We start from the raw sequence: 12,533 nt of genomic DNA, 5'->3' as shown, positions 1-12,533 counted from the left end.
TTCACTCTCTGCTTCAAAGCCTGGCTAGTGCTGAGGTCATTTTTTCTGACTAGGAGGAGGTGGCCAGGCCATCTAACTTTACATTCTGGTGCTAAACATTATTGATATTTGGATCAGAAAAGCAATTATTAGATTACAGTCAGAACTGCACACTAAGCAGTTAGGAGAAGACCAGTATAAGACTGCTGGACCTTTGTTAAAGTTTAGTTGTTGGTTTTTATTGGCATTTAAGCAATTGAATCTCTCAGATTCAGTTTTGTTTTGTTTTGTTTTTTTTTTTTCAATTTAGACCCTATTTTCAAAACACGTACACAAGCAAGTGTTCTGCAAAGTGTTATGACTACTCTGTAGGAAAAAAGAGGGCAAAACGGAGGGTATCACAGTGCAATTACAAATGGGTAGTGGGACAAACCTAAAATTCTTAATTGTTTAACATTGCTTTATTTCTTAAATATTTATAATAGTAGTTTTCCTTGTTAATTTTATGTGATTGTAAAAATCCTGGGTAAGTACACTTTTAAAGTGTGCTAAAAATTCAAAACGCTGGTAGGTGGAGGATTCAGCCTTATCAAAGGGCACAGGGACTCAGAGACTCTTCAGTTTGAAGTCGAGGACCTATCAGGGAGTGTACTACTGATGGTTATGGGAATGTAGAGTAACCCAGGGGGTCCAGATTGGTCCACCAAAAGCTGACTCAGCCCGAATGGTCAAAATGACCCAGACACCACCACCCTGACTGGACAAGCAGGGCTGGGTTAACTCTCATTCTGCCCAGGGACCTTGAGGCTCTGATCCAAAAGAAGTTGCTTGCCTAAGGATTTGGTTGTATTTCATCATTTATTCATGTCCAGGATACCCTCGGGATGACATTTATTTTTATTTTAACAAAAGAAACTCCTTAATGACTAATAGTAAATAAGCACTTTCTCCAGCTGAAGACCACCCCCAAGCTCAAACTACTCTGAAACTAAATACATCTTTCTTGTTTCCTTCTATGGTAGAATATAACATGTTTATATTCTGCCTTGTTTTAAAGTTACTTGTATTTATTTCTTACTTTCCCTTTGAAAATGTGATGTTCCTGATGTCTCTCCAAATTTCTAATATGGTGCTTTGTACATAGTAGACTTTGCATGAGTGCTTATTTAACTGTTTTCAGAATGTTTATTGTTTCTTTAGAAAAATCCTTCTCTGAAACACATAACACTTTGGAAGGCACTTTAACTCTTTGAGACTATCAGCATTCTCCGGAGTCAATTATTGCCGCAATTGAATTAAGAATATCCCAGCAGTCTCTTAGAAAACTATGCACACTCTCTAGTATATGATAAGTAATAAGCACTGTATCAACATGAAATAATGACAGACTTATAGCTTCAACTTTAAAGTTTATAATTGTTCTTCAAGAAACAAAAAAGTTAGACAAGCTCTTGATGGTTGTTTTGGCAATCAGCAGGCTCTGAGCAAAGAACATAAACTTGCATTTTTTCTGGGGATCTAACTAGACGTTGCTGTTGTTTATCTCTGACATATTGATGCTGATACTTTTTTTTCCCTGTATATATGGTTGTTTTTCTATGAAATATGTATTTGTCCTCTATCTTTGAACTAACTCCTTTTTGAACGATCTATTGCCATATGAGACCGGACTCATTCACCTAATTCTGCAAGAAAGGCTTCATCTAAGGAGCACTCTTGTTTTTGCTGGTTGTGACCCCATGATGTGGTGGCTTTTGTTTTCTATCAGTCAGTAGTCAATTCACATTACTCACATGGCTATGTGGGTTTAAATCACCCAAAATACAATTTTCTAAATATTTTAAAAGTTTGACTGACGTGAAGTAAATCAATAGTTTGGAAAGTATCCTCTTTTTTTTGTATCAGCAGAGACTTGCAAAAATTAATGAGATAAATCAGTTAAAATATTTAATTCAGTCAAGAGGGTTTCTTTCATCAAACCCTCAAAATTTCTTTATTTTTAAATTATTTCCTTATTTTTAAAAGAGGATTTTAAAAATCTGATCCTTGAAATTTATAATACTTAATTCTTGAATGGAAGCCAATATAGATCAAAATGCATCCTAAGGGTAAATCCAAGACACAAGCCGGGAAGAAAAATAGTTGGACTCACACAGCAAATTCCACCAGCTGAATATTTCAAAACTGTGCAGAGAAGAGGGTCCTAGTTGAAAATCCAGGAGGATTCCTGTGTGCTGGGAGGGCCAGTGATGATGACAGATTGTCACTCAGTGTTTTAATCACAAACCTTTCAGGTTGCCTCAGCCAATTTTAGGTGAGATGTATTATTTACTAGAAAGAGCAATAAGAAAATAAGTAAGTATTGTTTTCAGTCAACCAGTGTTAAATTAAAGAAGCTTTTTCCAGTAAACAACAGTTTCCAAAAGCAGATGTGAAGCCTCTAGTTGTTTCTCGTGCATTCAGAGCAAAAATGAGCCCCCAAAACCGAAAACTCTGACACAGCCATGTCAATTAACAGAAAAGATAGCAAATTCCCGTCTCAGCTGCTTTTGCTTACTTGCCATCTTTTCACAATTTTTACTTTAAAAGATGCTTTAGGAGTTTTGCTTTCAAAGTGATAACTCCACCAAACAAATATTTATCTACATACTCCATCACAATTTCAGGAAAAAAGATGGACACTTTCCCTGTTACTGATTATACTCTTTGGTGAAAGTTATAGGAGGATTCACTAATCTAATAGGGAGGTCAAATTGCAGCGATAAATAAAATTGGTGATTATGAATAATAATTAGGAAAGGGGGACAGCTCTGGCTGACAATAAGAAAGTGTTCTGCTGTTATTTATTTTTATTTAATTAATTTATTTTACTGTTTTTGTTGATTTTTTAAATTTTTTATAGCAAGAGAAAGGGAGAGAGAGAAACATCCATTGGCTGCCTCCTGCACACCCCCTGCTGGAGATTGAGCCCACAACCCAGGCATGTGCCCTGACCAGGAATCAAACCTGGACTTCTCAGTCCACAGAATGATGCTCAATCCACTGAGCCACACTGGCCATGCTGTTATTTCTTTTTTAATCAATGTGATCTGGAAACACAAGGTGAAGTTCCTAATAAAGTATTTCTGTGATCACTATCCTAGCTTAATACCACGTGCATGTTAAATAATTAACCATTTGATTAATTAATATTACTCTGTGCTTTGTACTGTATTTGAGCAATAATTGGCCAAAACAGAGAAGGTTTCTACCTCTATGAAATCTATAGTTCAGGGAAGCAAACAATAAACAAGTAAATTGTATTTAATTATAAATTGTGAGAAGTGCCATTTTGTAACCTTTGCTCTAATTCTCATAACCTTTCAAACAAGCAGTGCTTATTCTTGAATTTCAAGTTCTCTTTCCATTTAATATAGTCTAACATTTACTTATCTCTTTTGAGCACTGTGTTAGATGCTTTATGTACTATCCTATTTAATTCTCACTATTAAAGGGGTATGTACTATTGTATAGGTACAGTATACAATAACTTTCCCAAGACATACTGCTAATTGGAGTGGAGAATGGATTCAAACCCAGGGTTACTAGTCTGCAGAACTTCTTCTCTTAACAGCTTTGCTACACCGTCATTTTGATTGGAGGACAAGACCTAGAATTCAGTATGCTAATATTTATAATTAGTTATATTTATAATTAGTTGACTCTATCATATATATTTAAATATATGAACATCCACAAGGAATCAATCAAGAGAGAGAATTTCTCCACCCGGGGTCATCTTTACTATATTATTTCTCTCATCACACAGCTGGGCTGTTGAATGTTGCTATAGAAAATCACAAAACTATTCTGACTGGATCTGTACAGAGTCATGCTTTCTAATTTTATGGCTGCTCACAATTCTTTTGCTGACTCCTTATCAAATTTCCTATGGCAGCATTTCTACCCCATCCTCTATCTCCGCAAAAGCCCTTTCTTCTGGCCTGACAGAGATTAACGTTCAGGAGTAGGGTATGTGGGGAACTCTCGAACTGATCCTCTTGTTTCCATGTTTCCCAGAAATGAACAGAACTGAAGCAGCACTTCCTGTTTCCCCCTTCACTTCTTACCCTCATCCACGAGGATGAGTGATTTAGTTGATACAAATAGACTCCAACATCCAAAGGTCTACATTTCTTTTACTGGGCAGGTTGGATGTTCCCTTTGCTTACCCTTCCACGTGGTCCAGAATGGCCTGTTCTCAGCATGCAAGTATTGTCTTCTCTCCTTTATGTGACAACTTCCTGGGGCAGGCATAGCCCAAGAAAGCACCTGTTTATTTAGTATGTAGCAACAAGTCCATATATATCAGTGTAACATTTACTCTGTGGCACTTACTGACTTAGGGCCTGAGGGGCATATAAAGATATCTAGGACCATTGTGGCCCTTGAGGACATTATACACTAATTGGAAAATTAAAGCTAATAATGTAAAATATATATGTTTCTAAGAAACATGCAGATTATGGAATTTCAGAGAAATAAGAGATCGCTTTCAATAGAGATGATCCAAAAGAGAGGTTCCTTTCAATGAGGTGATCAGAAAAACATTCCAAGTTCTCTACAGTCTGAGCACTATACACCTCTTTGATGTTATTATCTATGAGAACAGACAATAGTACCTTTCATGTTTCAATTACTCCTTATAATAATGCTACAAGGAAGTATTCTTATGTTCACTTTATAGACACTGAACTACCTGGAAAATGGAAGTTCTGAAAGGTTAAGTAATTTGCTTGAAGTTGCATGGTTAATACCTGGTAAAAAGGAAAACCCAAGTTTGCCTCTTTTGATGTCCATATTGTTTTATTTTTATTTTTTTGGTTGTTTCTTTTTTAAAATTAATTTATTTTTGTTACAGATGTTTCTCCTTTTTTCCTCATTGACACCCTCCTTCCCATCCCCCCCACTCCATCCCTAGCTTTGTTGTCCATGTCCATCGGATATGCGTACATAAGTTCTGTGGTTTATCTCTTCCCTCCACCCCCATCCCTCTCTTCTGAGGGTTGTCAGTCTGTACCCCACTTCCATGTCTCTGGGTTTACCCTGTTCCTCAGACTGTTATGTTTGTTATATTCCACAAATAAGTGAGATCATGTGATATTTGTCTTTCTGTGCTTGGCTTGTTTCGCTTAGGATAATACTCTCCAGGTTTCTCCATGTCATCTCAAAGGATAAGAGATCTTTCTTTCTTACAGCTGCATAGTACTCCATTGTGTATATGTACCACTGATTTTTTTATCCATTTGTCTACTGATGGACACTTGGGCTGTTTCCAGATCTTAGCTATTGTAAATAGTGCTGCAGTGAACATGGGGGTACATATATTCTTTCTGATTGATGTTTCAAGCTTCTTAGGGTATATTCCTAGAAGTGTGATCACTGGGTCAAATGGAAGTTCAATTTTTAATTTTTTGAGGTAACACCATATTGTTTTCCATAGTGGCTGCACCAATCTGCATTCCTACCAGCAGTGTACTAGAGTTCCCTTTTCTCCACATCCTCGCCAACACTTGTTGTTTGATGATTTGTTGATGGTGGCCATTCTGACAGGTGTGAGGTGATACCTCACTGTTGCTTTAATTTGCATCTCTCTGATGATTAGTGATGTTGAGCATTTTTTCATATGTCTCTTGGCCATTTGTATGTCCTGTTTGAAGAGGTGTCTATTCAGCTCCTCTGCCTATTTTTTAATTGGGTTCTCTGTCTTCCTTTTGTTGAGTTGTATGAGTACTCTATATATATTTGAAATTAACCCCTTATCTGATGTATCATTGGCAGTTATGCTTTGCCATACTGTGGGTTCCCTTTCCATTTTGATGGTTGTTTCTTTTGCTGTGTAGAAGCTCTTTAGTTTGATGTAGTCCCATGTGTTCATTTTCCCCTTTGTTTCTGTTGCCTTAGGTGATGTAGCAGTGAAAATTCTTCTGTGTATGATGTCTGAAATTTTGTTGCCTACATTTTCTTCTAGGATTTTTATGGATTCATGAGTCACATTTAAGTCTTTTATTTATTTTTATTTTATTTTTTATTTTTTTGCATGTATGTCAATTTTATTTATTTTATTTTTGTTACAGATGTTTCTCCTTTTTTTCCCCATTGACACCCTCCTCCCCATCTCCCCCACCCCATCCCCGGCTTTGTTGTCCATGTCCATTGGTTATCCATATTGTTTTCTTAAAACCAGGCCACTTTATAAACTCTTTGGTGTGAGCAGAAGAACACTGGGCAAGATTGAGAAACTCAGGGTTATCATCCTGGATCCACTATTTCCTTGGTGTATGATGTGGGACATTTCCTTCCTATGCTTCAGCCTCTTTATTTGTGACAGATGGAGATGTAAATGTCTGCTTACTCCAGGAACTTGGGAGAAGTTTTGAGATAGGGCATCTGTTAGCTAGTGTCCTGAACCAGGACTTTATTTCAGCTCAGAATCACATAAGTAATCACACTCGTATTCAACAGCATGAACAGATTATCAGGTACCTAGAAGCAGACTGTGAGACAGGGAGTTGCATGTCTTGCAATATACACTTCTAGAGAAGTAAGCGAGGTAGTACAGGCTGAGTAAGAAGCTGCATGGCTGTGGATGATAAGTGAGGACTCAGCTGATCATCACAGGGGCTCTGAGGCTGGATGGCCCTTCACGGTTGACTCAAATTGAGGCAAAGGAGCCAAAACCTTTGTTTCCCCAAACAAACCAATCACTGGCTCCAGGTTGCCCTTTAGGAGGGGCTGTAACTTTGGGTAGGTTATTGCTCTGCAGCTGAAGGCAATTCCTAGTGAGGGTTATAGTAGTTGATATTGGATTTCCCACAGCCTGAAATGGGTATGTCAGCCCTGAAGAGATCTGGGTGGAGCCCTGAGGATCCACTATGAAGGCAGGAGATGCTAAGAGCCCTACTACCTCTGTCATGCTCTTGGTGCCTCCTCCTGCTTCGTAGCAATTCTAACATAGTGCATGTGAACTATTTGGCACTTTCCTCCTGACCTGAACAGTGATTGCAGGGCCATGTCTTAGTCTTTGAGCATCCAGCCTGAGGCATGTACTGATGATAGGCAGAAGCAGCTCAATTAATGCGTGATGTCAGTGATGTTAATGGTGATGATGACACACCAACTGTACTGCTGGGTACTGAGGAGGCTGCAAAGAAAGATAAGGCATGATCCATTTTATTTGCCAAATATATAATTGTAAAATAAAAACTAAGGGATATGAAAGAATTACTATAATTAGCAAAGTACCTCACACATAAATAAGTGCTCAATATATTTCTATAGAGTAGATGAATAAATGAATGATTAAGAGAACAGTTAATGGCCAAATGGCTGGCTCTGATTCTGGGCATTACTCGGTAAACTTGGGAGGAACCACTGTGGACTGGGAAGTCAGATCGATTCTGTGAAGGTGGTGGTCTTAAAGGATGGGGGTGGGGGCACAGTGAATAGAGGATGGTTGAAGATAATGATGTGGGGTAGATAAAGAAATATTTTATGTCAGGAAAATCTCAGGCAGGAGGGATTTGGGTAAGCATACTAGCTTTCCTTGGGTAAAGTGTATTTGTGGATGAATTGTAGAAAGCAAGGCTCAGTAAATAGAGGGATGGTAATAGATTGTGAAAGGCTAGGAAAATTGACAGTTTTAAGTCGTGATGGAGTCCTAAGTTGGGGAGAGAAAAAAATGTGTCTTACGAAGTGCAGGACTGAGAATGGATTGGAGGGAAAAATCAATTAGAGGCAGAGAGGCCAGACAGAAGGTTGCATATATTAAATATAAGTGATGAAAGTCTGAACAAGGATGGCTGAAGTTGGAATGGAATGTAAAGGTGGAGTTTACGGTTTCAACTGCAGGAAAGAAAGATAGGACTTAATAAGATGCTGATTTTTCTCATTTCTTTATTCCTTAAATCCAAACTGTTGCTAAAGATCTGTAAAAGAGGAATTTCAAATTTCGGAAGTACTTATTATTGTTCTTAACAAATTAGTTGCATTATCCACAATGTCTATGATTCTAAACACATTAAGACATACCTGCACAACAGGACCAGAATGACTGTACTGACTATGTTACTTAAATCCTAACTCAATCATTTCACTCAAACAACAAGCCAATTAGTATTTGCTCTCTGTATAACTCTTCTCAGTCTTCTAAGTGGGTTCACACGGAGAAGTAACCAGTTAAAAACAATAACTCAATTTAGTAAAAATATTAAACCAACCGTGGGATATTAATGTAGTTCTCTCTCTCTCTCTCTCTCTCTCTCTCTCTCTCTCTCTCTCTCTCTCTCATCTACCTGATCAACAGCCCTAAGTTAGGTCATTTATTTCCTGATCAAATTTTGCTGTGACTTGGTCTTGTCTTGAGGCAGGCCTGGTACAATAACCTTGGTTGAAAGCATGTTTCTTGAAGCATAGTTTTTTCATGTTTTTTGATGTATGATTTCTTTGTTTCATTTTTTAAAAGATGTCAGTCATTTTGTTGAGCTATTTTTTTAAGTTAAACTTTTTATTTAGAGATAAATATAAATGCACATCCAGTTATAAAAAATAATACAGAAAATCCTGTGTACTCTATCTATTTCCCTCAATGGTAACATCCTGCAAAACCATAGTGTAGTATGATGACCAGGACATCACACTGATATAATCATGGTGTAGAACTTGCCCATCATCACAAGGAGTGCTTATATCACCTCTTTCTGTACTCTCCCCTGTTCCTGCTCTCTACCAAACTGTTCTCCACTTCTATAATTTTGTCATTCCAAAAATTTTAAATAAATAGAATCCTATATTATATATACTTTTGTGATTGTCTTCTTTTCATGCAGTATAATTCTCTGGAGCATTGTTCAGGTTGTTGCTTGTATCAACCAATTGTTCCTTTTTTATTGCTGAGTAGTAGTCCATGTCATGTCTATGCCACAGGTTGTTTAAACATTCATCCACTGAAGGACATTTGGGTTGTTATCAGTTTTTGGTTGTTATAATAACGTTGCTATAAATCTTTACATAGATGATGAAACCAGTTTACCAACTTTTCTTTTTATGGATCAGGGCTTTTTTTTTTCTTTTTGCTGAGTCCTAGATCCTGAAAATTTCCTTCCACATTTTTTTCTGAAAGTTTTATTGCTAAAAGTTTTACAAACAAGTCTGTTATATATTTTGAATTAATATTTGTATAAGATAATTAGGTTTGGCCCTGGCTGGTTTTGCTCAGTGGTTAGAGTGTTGACCCTTGAACTGAAAGGTCTCTGGTTCACTTCCTGGTCAAGGGCACATACCTAGGTTGCAGGTTTGATCCCTGGTCCTGGTCAAGGTGCATGCAGGAGGCTACCAATCGATGTGCCTCTCTCACATCGATGTGTGTGTCTCTCTCTCCCTCTCCCTCCGTCCTTCCCTTTCACTCTATCTAAAAATCAATGGAAACATCCTCAGGTGAGTATTAACAATAAAATAAAAGATTTAGGTTTGTGTCACAGTTTTGTTCTGTGTTGTTTTGCCTATGGACATCTAGTGGCTCCAGACCAAATGGAAAACTCTATTCTTCTTCCATCAAATCTTTCTTACTGTCAAAAATTAGTTGAGCATATACATGTGGTACTATTTCTCAGTTCTCTATTGTATTCCATTGATCTACATATTTATTTCTCTACCAATATTACACCGTCATGATTAATGTAGCTGTGGGGTAAAACTTACTATTGGACAAGGTGATATCTCTTTATTGTTGTTTGTCAAAATTGTTTTAGCTATCCACACTCTTTATCACCTCTATTTCTGTTCTCTGGACAGTTTTTAAAAAATCTCCAATTGAATTTTGTCGAATCTTTTTTTCTGCCTTGATTGACATGGACCATTTTTGCATCTCTGGAGTAAATTTCATTTAGTCATGGTGTATACTTTTTTTATTATATAGTCCTGAATTCTACTTGCTAATATTTTGTAAAGGATTTATTTTCTTCTATATTCACAAAGAAAATTAGCCTATAGTTGTGTCCCCCTGGGGACTATGTTTATCTGGTTTGGTATCAGGGTAATATTAGCTCATACAATGAACCAGGAAGTGTTCCCTCTTTTATTTTCTGAAAGAAGTTGCATAGAATTGGTGTTAATTCCTCTTCAAAAGTTTGGTAGAATTCTCCAGTGATACTGTCTGGGCCTGGTAAATTAGGCCGGGTAAAAGTAGTTCTTAAATTACAAATTCAATTTCCTTATTAGTATAGGACTATTCAAATTATGTTTCACATTGGATGAGCTGTTGTAGTATTTTTTTAAAGAATCTGTTTAAGCTGTCAAACTTCCATGTATAAAGTTGTTCATAGTATTTCCTTATTCTTTTGATGTCTTCAGAGTCCATAGTGATACTCCTGTTTCACTCCTGATGTTGGTCATTTGTGTCTTTCGTTTTCGTCAGTCTTGTAAAGGGTTGTCAATTTTACTGATGTTTTCTAAGAAACAGCTTTTTGTTTCATTGGTTTTCTTTATTGTTTTTCTGCTTTTTCACTTTATTCATATGCTTTTATCTTTAATATTTCTTCCCTTCTGTTTAAGCTGGTTTACTTTTGTCTTATTTTTCTAGGTTCTTGAGGTGATGGCTTTGATTACCGCTCGAAACTTCCACTCTTTCCTAATCTGTGAACTCAGTGCTTTTGGTTTCTGTCTCAGCACGGCTCCAGCTGTATCCCACCAGTACTGATAGGTTGTATTTTCACTGTAATTCATTTCAGTGTATTTTTAAAAATTTCACTTGAAACGTCCTCTTTGATCCCTGGATCATTTAGAAGTATGTTGTTCAGTTTCCAAATGCAGATTTTCCTGTTATCTTTCTAATTGATTTTTAGTTTGAGTCCATTATGGTGAGAGAACACTCTCAACATGATTTAAATTCTTTTCAACTTGTTGAAGTCTCTTTTATAGGTCAGGATATGGTCATTGTGGTATATAATCCACAGGTATTTGAAAAGATTGTGTTCAGCTGTTATTTGGTAAAGTGTTCAACAAATGCCAATTAAATCCTGTTGGTTGACAGTATTGATGAGTTCAATATCCTTGTTGATTTTCTGTTTGATTCTATCAATTGTTCGAGAGGAGTGTTGAGGTATCCAACTATATTTGTGGATTTGTCTATTTTTTCTTTTATTTCCACCAGTTTTTGCATCACATTTTCTATAGCCCTGTTGTTTGGGGAATACACATTTAGGATTGCTGTATCTTTTTGGTAGACTGACCCTTTTATCATTATATAATATCCTTCATTATCGCTGGTAATTTTCTTTGCGCTGAAGACTGCCTTATCTGCTACTCAGTAGCTGCTCCTGTTTTCCTTTGTAAATAATTGTCTTAAGTATTTCCTCTGTATATTTAGAACCACATCAGACAGTGCTAAATATTTTTTGCTTCAACTATTAACCATGATTTAGAAAACTCCAGAAGTGATAATACCCAGTTTCTTTTCCCTTTAGATCTCATACTTGTCTCTTCTTCCCCTTTGACCTCCCTTTACTGAAGTTAATATTCTAAATTTCTTTTCCAGATCCGTAGATCTTACTCTGTTCCCTGCTGTCAGCCACTGCTTAATGCTGAGCTTGTTTCAAAGCGAGTTCTGTCAGAGCTCCATCCCACTGCTTCCGGAGAAAATGAAACGGATGATCATATTTTTAACAGAGATAGCAAGGATAGTAAAACCCTGAAACGTGGAAGGGAGATGTGAAGAAAAGAGCATTCACAATAAGCTCAAAGAGTTTTGAGACACATGTTTGATTTGCAGCAAGATCTTGACATTGTCATGTAACATCAAGACTGCAAAATAAGTAAAGATAGTGTTTCCATCTTACACTAATTTTTACCACAAGATAGGGCTGAATAAAAGCCAACTGAACCTATGCCAGTCCCCAGGCGTATGTACAAGGAATTGCATAGCATGAACGAGCAAAACCACAGTAAATAATGTGATTGAAGTAGACAGATGTTGCAGGTAAATATGGCTTTTATTTTGAATAAAAAACTGACTATACTTTCATGACTATGACTTCACATCCTATATTTTTCAAAATTTGCATTATTCAAATATAACTTACATTATGATTTTTAATTTTTCTCACTTATTTATCATCTCCCACTGTTTATTTTGCTATAAACTTTAATACAAATAACAAATCTTATTGTTTAAAAGCACTCTGGTTTTATATAGTAGGGACAAATGGAAAAAAAAATTAGTTCAAAATTTGTATCCAGAAAGTTGTGTGGGGCATGAATCATTAGATTGCAGACTTTGATTAGAAACCTCTGGGAATTGCTCCTTTCTTTCTGACCATTCCTTGGTAGACCTTGCATGTCTGGGAGCATGTTTACATTGTGTCTTCGTTTACTGGCATGCCTCTCTTTCATGAGAGTGTTCACTCCTGGAAAGCCAGGACCAGCACCTGATATGCTTGTTAGCTACGCTAGTGTATTGTTAGAAGGAACAATTTTTATTACAAAGTTTATAACTTTTTATAAATGGTAATTATAGATAA

The sequence above is a fragment of the Molossus molossus genome, unplaced genomic scaffold (assembly GCF_014108415.1).
Source record: "Molossus molossus isolate mMolMol1 unplaced genomic scaffold, mMolMol1.p scaffold_m16_p_3, whole genome shotgun sequence".
In the NCBI taxonomy this organism is placed as follows: Eukaryota; Metazoa; Chordata; class Mammalia; order Chiroptera; family Molossidae; genus Molossus; species Molossus molossus.
Note: the sequence above shows the minus strand (reverse complement) of the source record.